The following is a 15112-nucleotide window of genomic DNA, read 5'->3' as shown; positions in this document are numbered from 1 at the left end:
TTGCCTTCTCATTGTGTTTATAGATGAAATAAAGAAGCAGGTAGAAAGGAGGGTACATGCAATAACTAACCTAGCAGAGAAATACATGGTCAGTGAAATCTAAAAGGCAGGGAGGTTTCGATCTTTGGGCTCACCTATAATTTGTGCACCATAAATGTAGAAGGCAGTCAGCGGGGACTTTTTAATGACAGTGCTGTCTATAACAGTATCATCAAGCATGACATTGGCATAAATCATTGGCACTTTGCAAAGTGTCACTTCTGTCAACCTTCTAGTGATGTGATCTTTAGTCTTTCAAATCCATAGACTGGCATTTGGATCAGCTAAGCATCTCACATCCTGTCTTGCATATTAAAGCTGTTTCAGCCAATATTGAAATGCTGAAGTAATGCTTGTTCTAAAATATTTGTAAACAACTGACCTAATAACTAAGCTTTGCTCTTGGTGTAGCTTGCAGAGTTTCCTGTTTGCAAATGCAAATGAGGCTGTTACCCATTTTAGGAAGTTCCCAGGAAAAAAAGATAATGAAGTAGTGGTGATTTTTATATCACTTCAAAGGACTTTTATTAATAAAGCTTTTATTTTAAGTTCAAAGGCGGCTTTACTTTTGGTTTAAGTTTACATTACCAAAGAAATGGCTTGTTAAAGTGGTTGATGTGCAGTTGGATGAATTTTATAAAAACAATAATAATAACGTTGATAAATGTAATAAATTACCCTTCCCTAGATGAAATAAAATTAATCCACATCTGTACATAATAAGAGGGAAAATTTGTATGCTCTACTCCAGCGTAATTTGAATGAATGCTTGTAGTCAACAGGATCGCTATTTGCATCTATGGAGCTCAAGTCCTATAGAACTTGCGCTGATGTTTAGTGATAATGAAGTGAAACTGAAAAATATCTTGAGAGGCATAAAGCTCATTCATACCTCCTTATTAAGATTTCATCATCATTTTCTCCCTAACTTTATGTTCTGAGTACAAGGTATTGAGAAGACTGAATTTTGGGTAGTAAAACTTTAGTAATACTACATCAGCTCATGGCTTGGGTTTGCCACAGTGATGTGGCATAGTGATTCAGACACAGGTATTTATCACCTCAGGAAGAGACCTTAGGAACTGTAAAACCTGCTCCCTGTCTTCCTAGAGGTTATGTTCTTACCACCACCATTACTTCTCACTCCCTGGTTTCGCACCCCAGAAATCTAAGAGCCATTCAAGCCTGTTTGATGAGTTTACATGTCTCAGTGTCCTTGGAACAGTCAAATCCCCCTTTCTCCAGCTCCCCAAGATCCCAAGGCGAGCAGAGGAAAGGTCCTATATGAAACCTCCAGGGAGGCTGCATACAAGAGCTGTAATCTAAGATCTACTATTTCAACCCAAAATAACGGAGCTTCCAAACTTCTCCCAATTCTCAGAGTGTTGCTAAGACAACCAGAATCCAGTTGACCCAGTAACACGAGAAAGACCTAGAACGAGAGGCTGTGGCATTCCCTGGGGTCCACTGAATTTCTAGAGGACCTTTGCAATAAATATACCTTCAAGATGCTACAAGACTCTTAGAAAGACAAGACATGGTCTCAAAAGCTACTAACTGTTTCTGTTTCTCTACCTGCCTGTTTGTGGCATCTTCCCACTTGAGTCTTGGCTGCTTGCCTCCAGAGTGACTGATCACTAGGAGAAGCTACAAAATGTTTGTTCCTCTGCTTGTAATTTTTGTTTGTTTTCTTAAAATGTGTAGACGTATAGCTTTGTTCAGAGCAAATCCTGGCTTTAAAGGAAACAATCAAACCACTCTTTTCCAAAGCTAAGTTTGGCAGAATAGTTTTTTTGGACAAGGCACTAGGCTCCCAGTTTTAGCTTCTACTCTGTCAGGAACCCTGTGCATAATTAAAATGGAGAGAAGGTCGAGCAACAGAAAATAGTGCTGCGAGTGAAACAGACCTAGTCTTCCCCCGGCCCCGTGACTGACCTTCTTTGAGCTCTCATACAAACAGCTCTATTTCAACCTGCCAGTTAGAAACTGGGAATGATTATTCATTTATTGCGGAAGGTGCTTATAAAAAACGGTTCTAAAAACTCCAAGTAAAAACATCCTCAACAATCTGCTGCTTTTGCCCAGACGTAATTGTGCATCGAACTAGAAAGAGTTCTACAGAGGTGGCTTACTGTGTAGACCTGATCGCCCCAGATTCATCCCCACACTTTCCCTAGTTGGCCGGCCTTACAGGAGGGCAGACATCTGCAGGCTGCATTTCCCTGGCTTCTGAACAGAAGTGGGAGACGAAAGGGCAAGAGGAAGGAAGAAGCCACCATATTTCTCTCTTCCCCTCTGCCTCTGGCAGCGATTCTCTCTAGCTGTGGTTCTAGTTGCTGGGAGGTGACCCCATCCCCAGGCTCCAGGAACCGCCTCCTCCCTTGGCCTTCTAGGTTAGGGGTGGTGATGCAGTGGCTTCCTGCTTCTGCCTCTCTCAGGCTCCTCACTGTTCTCTCGCTTGTGTTTTAGCTCTTTTATCCCCTGTGTTACCAATTTCCTCTGTTTCAAATACTTAGTAGCTCGTTGACCTGAGTAAACTCTAATTTACATACCTGTCATATTAAGAATAATAATTTTACCTTATCCTTTCTCAAAAGGAGATAAGGAAGGAGACAAGATGTGGAAAGGAAGGAAGGAGGGAGGGAGGGAGGGAGAAAAAGAGGGGGAAAGGCCTTCAGGGTGAGTTTCTTTTTAACCTTTTCCCCTTGCTGTTCCCCTTCCCCTGTTCCTTGCCCACCTTGCTCTGTCTCTACTTAAAACCATGGGGTGGCGTGTTTGTGAGTCATATCCTTTCAGGAGGAGACCAAGACAGAGATCTAAGTAGGCTGGGGGGGGGGATGGGGAGGAGTTCAAGAATCACAAATAGAAGGATCCTAGGTGAAGCCAGGTTACTCTGGGACTGGGGACCCTCTGACTTCCAGCTAGATTCAGGCTCCTCCCTGATGGCTCCATATTTTCATCCTCTTATTTCTTTTCCATCCCTCTGCCCACTCACCCCTCCAAACTTCTCATTGCCCCTACTACATTCTTTTAAATAAAGCTTTACTTTAAGAATAGTTCAGATTTATAGAAAAATTGCAAAGATGGTACAGAGTTCCCATGTATCCCACATCCAGCTTCCCCCGTTATTAGCATTTTACATTAATACGGTACATTTGTCACAGTTAATGAATGGATATTGGTAGATTATTATTAACTAAAGTCCCTACTTTATTCAGATTTTCTTAGTTTTCCCATAATATCCTTTTGCTGTTCCAGGATTCCATCCAGGATACCATATTACATTTGTCATTCTCCTCCTTAGACTCTTCTTGGCTGGAAAAGTTTCTTGGACTTTACTTGTTTTTCTTTGTTTTTGATGATCTTGACAGTTTGGAGGAGTATTGGTGGGGCATTTTGTAGAATGTCCCTCAATTGGGATTAGTCTGATATTTTTCTCATGTTAGACTGGGGTTATGTGGTTCTCAGGGAAGATCATAGAGGTAAAGTACTATTTTCATCACATTATATCAAGGGTATATACTGTCAACGTGACTTATCACTGTTGATGATAGCCTTCGTTTCCTGGCTGAGGTAGTATTCGTCAGGTTTCTCTGCTGTAAAGTTACTCTCTTTTTCCTCTTTCCGTAGTGTATTTCCTAGAAGTAAAGTCATCGTGTGCAGTCCACACTTAAGGAGTAGGGAGTTATCTTTCTTTGAGGGTGGAGTATTTATATAAATTATAGGGAATTCTTCTAATCAAAAGATGTGTCTATTCTCCTTTATTTAATCATTGATTTATATTAGTATGGACTCATGGATATTTATTTTATTTTGGGGGTTATAATCCAATACTACTTTATTTACTTTGTTACTCAAATTGTTCTAGCTTTGGTTATTGGGGACTCTCAGCTGGTTCCTGTGGCCCTTTGGCATATCTAATCATTGTGGGCTTTTTTGAGCACTTCCTTATCCCCGCTCATCTTGTATATTTCCTGACCCAGTCCTAGAATCAGCCATTTCTCCAAGGGGCCCTGGTTCTTTTTATTTGAGAATGGTATTAGAAACCAAGATCCAGGCTCTGGGTATGCTTATTGCAACCTGGATGTCTCCACTCCTCTTACTTCTGCCCATTCGCCTGGTTAACTAGTAATTCTTCAACACGAAGCTCCAGGTTTCTTTCACTCCTGAAGATAATTTGCACAGCAATAGAGTTCAGGATGAAAAAGCAGAAAAAGTGGGTGTTCAGGTCTAGGTTGGGTCACTTTTGGAAACTTCATAAATTAGGAGATTAGATCAAATGATCTGAAAAATCACATCCAGTGCCAAGGTTCTAAGATATCTTATTTTAATAGTTTGAGGTAGGAGGACATTCCATTGATTTTCCAGGTGGCACAAGATGAGCGAGATGGGAGTGTGCATGGAGACAGGGAATGTGCTAGTCTGTCTGGAGTGGAGAGCTCTTATAAGTAAGTGCTGGGAGATGTTGGAAAAGAAGATTGGGATGACTGTATACAGGGGCCCTGAAATACCAGGCTACATTCTATAAGCTGTGGTGGTCATTTTATTTAAGAAGCCAGGTTTATATGTACAATGATTTGTAATATACATAAAGTAAATGTTATTCAGTGTGAAGTTGGCCCCACAGGGGTAGGGAGATATTAATGATTTGCCATGAAAATTACTAGGACTCATGGCTGGGTGTGCCAATTCCTTTTCTGTTCTTTAGTCATTACATATTAATCATTCTCTTTATTACCTAGTGGACATAGATATTCAAGTAAATTAGGGGAGCATTTAAATATATTGTATGAAAGTAAGCCTGAAATGGACTCTACAGACTCATTTTCTTTCATAACGTTCTGTTCCTATTAGATTTCAAGCAATGCTAGGAAGCCCTAGAGGAAGTAGAAAAATGGTATATGTAACCCAATTGTCTCACTGGATGATTGTATGTGTACATATAATCTCATTGTCTGAGGCTAGAAGATTATGGGAAAGTGAGAACAATTTTGAAGCCTTGGGCAGGAAATATTAATAGGTCTTAGTCTTTAAACTGACATAATAAATATTGTCCCACTTACCTTTTCCTTCTGAGTTTTGTGTTACTTCTTAATTCCCCCATCCCTTTGTACCCTGAACTTTGATATTTATATGTATATAAATATTCATATATATATATATATATATATTTCCCCTCATCTCCCTTATGATTCATCCTTCTGTATCTGAGTTTGGGTTAGGTGGTTAACCTATTTAATGGGGTAATCACTCTCTGAAGGGAAAATAATTTATACAGAAGCAGTTTACCTTGCCCCAAACCTCCACTGAATTGATAACCTTGAAGAGGGAACTCTAACCCTCACTTTTTAATTTTTTTTTTTAGTATTTTATGACCTCATCTTCCTTTCTTTTCTTAGCTCCATAATTAACTACTTTCATCTAACCCTTAATCTGAATGTTTATAATGACCTTCTGCAAGTGATAGTTGTTCAGATAACAGGGGATAATTATTTTCACTAAGAGGACCAAGTCTTAGGTTTTTGATCCATTCTATAATTCTTGCTTATTGAGATGTGGATACTTAGATGTTTCCCTCAATACCATTTAGAGGACAAAAACATTTTAACGAGGCTAATCTCATTTATCAAATATTTTAAGAGCATGTCACAGTTTTTTGGGGTCAAAAAACCACAAAAAAACACCTCATTCCGCCTGTATTGTATCTCACATAAAAACAAATCGGATTGGGACGCCTGGGTGGCTCAGTCGGTTAAGCGTCTGCCTTCGGCTCAGGTCATGATCCCAGTATCCTGGGATCAAGCCCCGCATTAGGCTCCTTGCTCAGTGGGGAGTTTGCTTCTCCCTCTCCCTCTGCCTCTCCCCCTGCTTATGCTCTCTCTCTCTCTCAAATGAATAAATAAAATCTTAAAAAAAACCCCAACAAATCAGATTAAAACCAAGGGAGAGAAGTAATGTCCTGAAGACAAACCAGAGCACCAAAGGACTTGGCTGCCAGAATTACAGAGAAGCAGAGGTGACTTCTGAGAGAAGAAAAAAGGATTTTGGAAGAACAAGAGTGATGGATCATTCTGACTTGAGGGTTGGTTGCCTCTTCCTTCCTTTGCTGGGAAATGTCACGAAGTTTACAAAAATGAAAAGTGAATAGTTAGGCCAGAAGACTTTTGGGGGTTCAAAGTGGTGAGGAGAGAAGGAGAAAGTCAAGTCCACCAAGCCCAGTGATGAATTTAAAGTGTGTCAGGTCAGGAAGACAAACGGAGGATTCCTAAAGGTAGATCACTCATTATTTACGCTGCTTGTTGATATAGGTATATTTTAATGCGGTTTTTATTTAATAATTATGAGTACCCCCCTTTTTTACAGATGGGGAATAAGTACCATTTAGCCTTGTATAGGTCAATTAGTAGGAGAATAGGAAACCGACAGACTGATTCTTAAATTTGTCTGCAAAATGACTAAACTTCCCTTCAGTTGATGGTTTCCTGTTGTCATTTTCATGATTGTTTCTACTCGCTCAACAAACTATTGGGGAGATGGCATTTTAAGTGGGTGTATGATGTGGCTGGAAAGAGCTATGCATTTTCATCACTTCCCACCTTCCTAAGCATCACAATGTAAGTCTTTGCCAGATGCAAGCGGAAAGGAAGGAGGCACGCGGACATTCTCCGGCTGTCCTTGGACAATGCTGACAGGACACATCAGCCACTCAGCACTTTTCCAAGTAGCAGCCGATGCCCTGCTACTCAACTTTAACCTGGGGGAAGGAGGTCAACGTAGGAAAGAAAAGCATGTCAGGGATCGTGCTGGTGGTCTGCTGGGGAAGACCGTGGTCTGCTGGGATGGCCGTCTTCTGAGATTTCCTTCAGCTCACTGTCAGCACCCTCTTTGGGGGCAGTAACGCAAGTGCTTATCTGACAAGGAATAAATTACGTGTAGATTCATCACTGCAAGCTAAGAAGGAAAATAATTTTTATCTCAGAGTATTGGAAGAAATCATGGTAATTAACGTGTTTGAGGATTTACTCTTAGAAACCACGCTTAGTGTCTTACATAAATTGTCTCATTTAATTCTTAAAATAGTCAGAGCCACACCTCATTTGTCTCCCAAGATTAACTTTTTCCTTTGGTGGACATTGTGATTAAAATACCACTTATTTAAAGTTACATTTTGGTCTCTGATCTATATTTTATAATAATTGTACCACATTATAAAATATTCTGTCTCTGACCTGAGTTTCATTTAAGTTCAAATATGCTTTATTTTTCTGCACAGCTCCTCTTACCCCATTGTTTATTATCATGAATTATGAAGACAGAAAATGCCTATTCTGGTCTCTGCCTCTTGCACCTTTGGAACTGTGTATGTGTGGTTGGTAGGACTTCAGAGCTACACAAATGCAGCTCACTTCCATAGCCTCATCATTAGTCCAGACACACCTAACCAAGTGTTGAAGACTGAATAGTGTCCCATGTATGTCCATGCCCTAACTCAGGGAACCTGTGACTCTTACCGTATATAGAAAAAGAGACTTTGTAGATGTGATTAAATTAAGGGTTTTGAGGGGCACCTGGGTGGCTCAGTCAGTTAAGCATCTGCCTTCAGCTCAGGTCATGATCCCAGGGTCCTGGGATCGAGCCCCACATCGGGCTCCCTGCTCCGCGGGAAGCCTGCTTCTCCCTCTCCCACTCCTCCTGCTTGTGTTCCCTCTCTCACTGTCTCTCTCTCTGTCAAATAAATAAATAAAATCTTTTTTAAAACAATTAAGGGTTTTGAGATGAGGAGCCCATTATAATCACGGTGGTCCTTCAGATGTATGCAGGAAACAGAGAGAGAAGGGGGGGCAGGGAGAAGGCCACGTGGCAATGACAGAAGCACAGGCTAGAGTGATTTGCTCTGAAGATGGAGAAAGGAACCACAACCCAAGGAATACAAGTGATCTCCAAAAGCTGAAAAATCAAGGAAACGGATTCTTCCTCAGAGTCTCCAGAAGGAACCAGCCTGGCTGACACTTTGACTTTAGCCCAGTGAAATTGATTTAAGATTTATGACCTCCAGACTTGTAAGAGAATAAATGTGTATTGTTTTATGTGACTTCATTCGTGGTAATTTGTTATAGCGGCAGTAGGAAACTAATACATGCAGTGAGCGTAAAATGTAAGGCTGTGAGACAGCAATTATATGGAGGAGCTGTAGAAATTGATGTGCACACAGTGCAGAGCAGAGGACATCACAGTCCTGAGTGCTCAAGATTAGATGTTACTGGGCAGCACCCACTATGGGACTTCTTGTCCTCATCCTCCCTTACCACTGCGGGCACTTCGCAGTCTTCCCTGAAGTGCACACACAGGAACAAAACAGCTTTCCTCCAGGTGGTTAGTTAGTTTTCATTCTCAGAACAAGAATTATTATTTTATTTTATTTTTTTTAAAGATTTTATTTATTTATTTGAGAGAGAGAATGAGACAGAGAGAGAGAGAGCATGAGAGGGGGAAGGATCAGAGGGAGAAGCAGACTCCCTGCTGAGCAGGGAGTCCGATGCGGGACTCGATCCCGGGACTCCAGGATCATGACCTGAGCCGAAGGCAGTCGCTTAACCAACTGAGCCACCCAGGCGCCCCAGAACAAGAATTATTTTACATTGTTTTCAAGGGGGGTCTTGGAGCGAAAAAAATATCTTTGATTTAATCTCGGTGGCTCTCATAGCCCGCTTTGTCTTCACTTGTTGTGTTCTGAGGGATTCATTCAAAATAGAGAGCTGGGGTGCCAAGGGTAAGCAGAAAGGAAGACCTCTTTATTTGTCTTTTGTTAGCTTAGTGTAGTAAAAGTAATTAATTTGGTTACCCTTGGTGCATTTTTATGAGTGAAACTTTGGAGTGTTTGATATTTAATACTATCTGCAAGTTTTGCAATCAGGAGCTGCATAAAAGGCTGTGGTGAATTCTATGGTTAATCAGAGCAGGATCCCAGGCATTGTGGTACAAGGAGAGTCATAATCTCAATTAGATTTTATTTCAAAACTTTTTATTTTATTTTTATTTTTTAAGTAATCTCTACCCCCAACATGGGGCTTGAACTCATGACCCCAAGATCACACACTCTACTGACTGAGCCAGCCAGGTGCCCCTCAATTAGAAGCAGCATCTCAAGAAGTACATTAAAATGATAGAGGAAAAAGAGGCATTTCTGTGGACATGGGGCTAGATCTCACCACCCTGAGATCAGGACTGGAACTGAAATCAAGGGTCGGCCGCTTAACAGACTAGGTCACCCAGGTGCCCCTCAACTACCAAAATTTAAGGAACATTTTGTTGCTAGCATCAACTGTAATAGGCAGTTAGGAAATAGAATGTTCTGGTTATTACAATATTCATTTGATTGAGAGTAGCTCTACATAAACAATTGATTTTCGAAGAATATAATAGATTAAAATTCAGTTAATACTGAAGCTAAATTGTACATAATTTATTCAAACTCCAGTGATTTGGATTTTATACAGGATTACGTTATGCACCTGAAGTATCACTGAGGTGTAGAGATACAGAACAAAGGGTCTGTCTTTACATTTTGGCCCCTCACCACCACTAGTAGCAAATTTAGTGCCTGTTGGCCCTGAAGAATCCTAAATGATGAAAAGTATTTCCTTATTGTCATTGTTATAAATTTAAATCAATGTAGTTACCTTTCCTCAGAGAAGGGTGTATGTGGGTTATAGAAAATTCTGGAAGAAAAGAACAGTTGGAATAAAATGATTAGCCTTTTCAGAGTTTGTGTATGACTTCTCCTCCCATTCCAATCCCCACAGTGGGTTGAAATGGTACAGTTGAGCTAAGGGAACATGCTTGTAAATTTTCACTAGCGTCTTAATTTGAAATTGCAGCTTGAGAAGACTAATATTCACACTGCTTTTAAGAAATGTTCTGTGCCTACACACACTCAATTAAAATGCCTGTATTTAGGCCAAATCACTTCATTATGGTTATATTCCTGGAAGTGCTTTCATTCCCTTGACTGGCATTTCCAGGAATAATGTTACAGCTCTGGCCAATCAGAGAAAAACAAACAGAAATGGTAAAAGTATTTCTACTAATTGCAATAAACAGTTAAAGAAAACATAAGGAAAGTGAATGACATGACAAATGCTCACGCAGAAAGTAAACCGCTAAATGTGTTTCTTTTGGGTAGTTATTCCCCCTAAAAGCATAATTTAGTATCCTTCAGTCACCAATCATTGAGTCATCGAGTGTTGGAAACTAAAAATTTGCAGGCATGAAATTGCACTGAGTCAATCTCTTCAGGAAATATAAAATGGGAAACATGAGGATAAGTAGTACGTATCAGATACAGGAAATATTAGAAAGTAAACTATCTAGGCAAATTTCTCTGTCACTCTTTATTATCGCCTGAATGGAAGGGAATGTTTCTGGGTATACTATTTAGACAAAACAAAACAAGACTTGCATTTTAAAAAATTGTCTTTATGTTTTTCTTCTTTGGTAGTGTTATTTTTTTAAGTAGCTTGATCTGGCGGTAAAAAATGTATAGCTATCACTATCATTGAAGATTTCAAGGCAGAAAATGTTGTTGCTGTGAAAATCCTGTCAATTCTGAAACCTGTGTGTATAGAGAAAGTTAGCCATATGTAAGATCATTTTGGGAGGTGGAGACCATGTATGACCTCTAACATTAGACTCATTAAAAAGTCTGAGTATTTTTGAGAGGTGTTCCTGTAACAGTCCCCTATAATAATTCTTATCTTCTATCATTTGAATAAGGTTTAAGAAAATAGTTATTTAGAAAACCAGCCAGGTGAAGTGAATTTTGATTCTTTTTGTAAATGATTTTTTTAAAGATTTTTATTTATTTATTTGAGAGAGAGAGAGAGAGAGCGCGCACAAGCAGGGGGAGCAGTAGAGGGAGAGGGAGAAGCAGACGCCCCTGCTGAACAGGAGTCTGATGCGGGGCTCCATCCCAGGACCCTGGGATCATGACCTGAGCCAAAGGCAGACACTTAACCGACTGAGCCACCCAGGCGCCCCAGTAAATGATATTTTAATACACACATGCAGTATCTGATATACTTGAACTTGTGATCTCAAATGCTGAAATGGTAGGTCTCTTTATGGAGCTCATTTAGCATTGTCTTTTCAGACAGTATCACTGGTAATTGAGTCATTCTATAGTAAGACAGGCAGATTTAAAAATGCGATTTTTATCTCTGTCTTTCAGCTCATTGCTAATTTTAAGGATAAATATACAGTAGTCTAATTTTACATATTATTTTTCAACAGTATTGGGATGATCAAAGTAACAGCTGTTACAGAAAGTTTCTCTGGGGACTTGAGTGATTTAAAATAATGTACCTGAAATACCAGCTTTCCCACTTAGTTTACCTCAGTTATGATCCTCCAGGCAGGCTCCACATCCGTCCTTCAGAGGGAAAAAACAAGTTGATGTTTTTATACGCCCTTTTAGCTCTAACAATTACATTTATATTTTAACAGAGCTGATGAGAAAAAATATTGTTCATGTTCACCATTGAGTTTTAAGAAAACTTAAAATTAATGTCATGTTTCTCCCCCCTGTTAAAACAAACCTCTGAGATTTCACCCTCGGGCTTTGACAGTTAACAATTAACAAGGGTTTGAAGAATGCTCTTACCACCATTTCCCCTGGAGAACTTTGTAAGCTTTGCATGTAAATGCAAACAAAAATTTTAAGGCTTTTGATCTTGGGGATTTGATGAAATCTCCAAATCTCCAGAGCAAATTTAAGGATTACAGGCTACAACAAGTACACATATGAAAGCATGACAAATTAACAGTAAATATGTAGTATTGATCCCAAACAGGAATATGATGGATTTATTTCTTATGACGACATTCTAGTCTGAGTCACTAAAAAAATAAATGTCACTGGGATGGGTGGGAGTGGGAGGAAGATGGCAAAAGTCTGTCTATTGACCGTATTCATATTCATTTATATGCAAAAGAAAGAACACAGCTCACTCAAAGGTTTCATTTACTTTAATCCTTTTTCTTTCTTTCTTTTTTTTTTTTCAAACTTGTTCTAAGCAGAGTGAAATTCAATTCTGATCAGACCTGGGTCACCAGGGAGCTGATATCCCAAAGGCCTTTTTGTTTCCCTTGTGTCAAGATCTGAGTGAGCTGGTATTTAGCTGTGGGAGCAGAGGAAGCCTCTTGCTAAGCAGGACAATAACTGGGGCCTGTGGAATTACCATAGCTCCACATAGTCATTGTCATTCTGAGAGGTGATCTATGCTTTCCCTCTCCCACTTGGTAGCAGTGGTAGCGAGTTGACCTGGTCATCCCAGGTTCAAGTGTCATTGATTGGCTGATGATGGACAAGGCAGGACATGAATCTACTTGACATTTCACTCAACAAGCATCTTAGATGTATTATCTAAATCAGTCTTTCTTTTTCCTTTACTTTGCTCACAGTTTAGCAACAGTAGCATGCAGGGACATATCACCTTGTTTGCATCTGGTAGCAACTCTAGGAAAAAAAGATCTCCCACAATCTTATGTAGACATTTCACATTCCACAACTATTAGAGAAGTTGATTGAACCATAGCAGGTGCTAAAATGATCAGAAATGGTTGCAGTTGTCTCTAAAGAAGAGGAACAGAAAATGAACCCGATCCTATTTTTTTTTTTATGCTAGTGGATATCATTGCTTTCTTCCCTTGCATGTTTTAAATACAGAGGAAAATGAAATTGAGTGAAGTGATAGTTTCTCCTTGGAGTTTCCCATGGAATTTATACAAATCTGCTTATGTGAAACTTGAGAAATTTCTTTAATTTCAGCATAAAAACCTTGTAAAAAGGAGCATATTTTGTTCATATGCTGGATGCATACTTTTATTGTCTTCTATAGGCCTTGATGTATAAACTGAAATGAAGACTTGCCCAGGCTCAGTGGTGGGTAAAAAAAAAAAAAATGACTGAAAATATGGAAAATTGAGATTTATAAGGAAATAACAAGGCAACTGAGGATAATATCTAAGAAGAGGCCAGAAGCATAAACACGGAAATTCTTAATGAGATGGTAATCACACTCTTGGGCTTGAGCCTCTGGGAGATGTCTATAGAACTGGAGAGACTTTGATCTCAAGTTCTGTACCACTCTTCTGGATGACATGATTGATAACACAGAGAAAAACAGAATTCACATTAAAATTTTTTTTTGCCCATCCATACATATACCTTCAGTTTTCAAAAATGTACACATAAAGCCTTGCAATGTTGATTTACACTGTAAATTGTTTCTAGAAGAAAATTTCTTATAAATCACAAAAAGTACCATCGGCAGTATCCACTACAGGGTATAATTCCGTATGATACGAGATTGGGAAAGGTCACAGGTCACAAAAACTCAGCGTAGAAGCTCTCAGTTGAAGGTTGTTTTTGGTTTAATTTTCTTTGTAACCTTGGCTAAGACTGCAGTTCAAAACTTTCATCTTAAATAGGCATTCCCAACAATTCACTGATGTAATGCTGAAAACTTTTAAAGGAATCTGTTGTAAATATTGAAATTTGAGAATAAAGGCAGATACATGCCTAAGTTAGCAATTAAAATTGAACACATAAGAGTTTATGACTAAATAATGAGCCCCATTTAATACATTGTATATAAGATGAGGGTTATTACTTAAATGTCACCCTAAGGATTTAAGCCAGATATGGCCTCTCCTCATTCATTTCAATCATTTACTTTGGGGAAGAACTTTTTTCTGGGACAAGAACTTCTCACACCAGCATCCTCTGATACTGGTAGAACTGTACTCATACAGGAATTTGAGGCCCTTGACTCAAACAGGATGAAGACCTATAAGTTCCCAGGAAATACTCAGGCCACGACCCTGGAATTGCAAAGGTATGATCAGGCAAGGGAACAGCATAAAAGTACCACTCATCTACAAGTCTTAATTTTTACCACATAAGGGATTGCTGATAAAACTGTTTGTAATTCAAGAAACCCAGTGAATAAAGAGTGAGTGGACAGCAGTATAAACGAATTTAGTTTATAAATTATTAGTGGATAACAGTTTCGGAGCAATATCCTATTGTGGTCGATTGTATTATTTTCCCCAGTAACTTCCACTATAAGAGAATATCTTCCTGAAAGCAAAAATCGATATGCCAGATCCTAGTTTAAGACACACTATGTGTTGGGGTACCTGAGTGGCTCAGTTGGTTAAGCATCTGCCTTCAGCTCAGGTCATGATCCCAGGGTCCTGGGATCGAGCCCCGCATCAGGATCCCTGCTCAGCGGGGAGTCTGCGTCTCCCTCTCCCTCTGCCCATCCTCCCAGCTTGCGTGCGCGTGCGCCCTCTCTCTCAAATGAATAAATAAAATCTTACAAAAAAAAAAAGGCACACTATATGTTTCCAACGGCTCTTGCTCTTTGCCCCCTGCCATGAGAATGAGATGACCCAGGGCGTGTAGCTGGGAGCAGCCACTGCTTCAGCCTGGGCCTCGGAAGGAAGATCTCTGGTGCAAAGCCACAGCTAATCTGCAGTTCGTGTAAAAAGTGAGCAAGAAACAGTCTTTTTCTCTTAAGTCCTGAGATTTTTTTTGGAGTTGTTATTGTTGAGTAACATAGTTAAGAACTCACTGATATACTTATCAAAAATAAAAGGTTTTAAATGTTTAAGTAAAGTCCCTTTGTAATCTTCAGTACTCACTCACTCATAAATGTTACTGAGCACCTTCTATGTTCGGGATATTTGTTAAGTCCTGTCAATACAATACTTGATGAAGCTTCCAGTGGGGAAGCTTTCAGGGGGAGAGAGAGAGACAGGCGATGAAAAAGAAGTGCACAATTAAAATAATCATGGCTGTAATAATTTCGTGAAGGAGAGAAACAGAGTGCTGTGATGCATAATAACTAGAGATAGAAGTTGAAAAAAATTTACTTTATATAGAACGTTAACAATAGATATCTTTAAGAAAGTGACATTCCAACAAAGACTTGCAGAATAAGAAGCTGGCCATATGGAGAGTATTCTAGGTCAGGGGACAACAAATGCAGAGGCTCTGTGTCTTTCTTCA

This window comes from Halichoerus grypus, chromosome 12 (genome assembly GCF_964656455.1).
Source record: "Halichoerus grypus chromosome 12, mHalGry1.hap1.1, whole genome shotgun sequence".
NCBI lineage: Eukaryota > Metazoa > Chordata > Mammalia > Carnivora > Phocidae > Halichoerus > Halichoerus grypus.
This window is presented reverse-complemented; position numbering follows the sequence as displayed.